Here is a 1,561-nt window from a genome sequence, read left to right as displayed (position 1 = left end):
AAATAAAATAAAGTCTAGCAATATCTAGTAAACAACAGATCTATAAATTTATTATTTTTTAATTTTTAAACTAAAAAAATTTTTTTTTAATAGTAGAAAATTAAAAAATTCCAACAATATCCAAAAAATAAAAAATAGAAAAGTTTTAATTTTTAAATTAATTTATTCTTAATTTATGAACAAGTGCAGCAAAAAAAAAAGTCAATTGTCAAGGTGTAGTAGCATTATCCGTTGAACAAAAAAAATATTGCTAGAAAAATTTAAAATTTTAAAATACTAAATTTTTATTTTTAAATTTTTAAATTTTAAGCTTAAAGTTTTTTAATTAAATTAAAAAATAAAATAAAGTCTAGCAAAATTTAGTATACAATAGATGTGTAAATTTCTTATTTTTATAATTTTTAAACTAAAAAATATAATTTTTTTTCTGAAAATAGAAAAATAAAATATTCAAAAAATATCCGAAAAATAAAAAATTGAAAAATTTTAAATTTTTTAAACTAATTTATTCTTAATTTGCGAACATGTGCATAAAAAAAGTCAATTATTTGGGTGTAGCATTATCCAGTGAATAAAATAATTAAAAATATTTTTAGAAAAATTTAAAATTTGAAAAAACTATATTTTTTATTTTTAAATTTTTAAATTATAAGATGAAATTTTTTTATTTGACTCTAAAATTTGAAAAAACTATATTTTTTATTTTTAAATTTTTAAATTATAAGATGAAATTTTTTTATTTAAATTAGTCAAATAAAAAAAGTCCAGTAATATCTAGTATAAAACAGATCTGTAAATTTTATTTTTTTAATTTTTAAACTAAAAAAATTTTTTTTCTTATAGTAGAAAAATAAAAATATCAATAAAAAATTGAAAATTTTTAAATTTTTTAAACTAATTTATTCTTAATTTGCGGACCTGTGCATAAAAAAAGTCAACTGTTTGGGTGTAGCATTATCCGGTGAATAAATATAATAATATTTTAGAAAAATTTAAAATTTGAAAAAAACTAATTTTTATTTTTAAATTTTTAAATTATAAGATGAAATTTTTTTATTTAAATTAGTCTAATAAAATAAAGTTCAGCAGTATCTAGTATACAACAGATCTGTAAATTTCTTATTTTTTAATTTTAAACTAAAAAAATATTTTTTCTTATAGTAGAAAAATAAAATATTCAAAAAATATCAATAAAATAAAAAAATTTGAAAAATTTTAAATTTTTAAACTAATTTATTCTTAATTTGCGAACAAGTGCATCAAAAAAAGTCAACTATTTGGGTGTTGCATTATCCGGTGAATAAAAAAAATTTTAGAAAAATTTAAAATTTTAAAAAACTAAATTTTTTTATTTTTAAAATTATAAATTATAATATTAAATTTTTTTATTTAAATTAGAAAAATAAAATAAAGTCCAGCAATATCTAGAATACAACAGATCTGTAAATTTATTATTTTTTTAATTTTTAAACTAAAAAATCTTTTTTTCTAATATTAGAAAAATAAAAAATTCCAACAATATGCAAAAAATAAAAAATTGAAAATTTTTAAATTTTTTAAA

This window comes from Arachis stenosperma, chromosome 1 (genome assembly GCF_014773155.1).
Source record: "Arachis stenosperma cultivar V10309 chromosome 1, arast.V10309.gnm1.PFL2, whole genome shotgun sequence".
Taxonomy (NCBI): domain Eukaryota; kingdom Viridiplantae; phylum Streptophyta; class Magnoliopsida; order Fabales; family Fabaceae; genus Arachis; species Arachis stenosperma.
Note: the sequence above shows the minus strand (reverse complement) of the source record.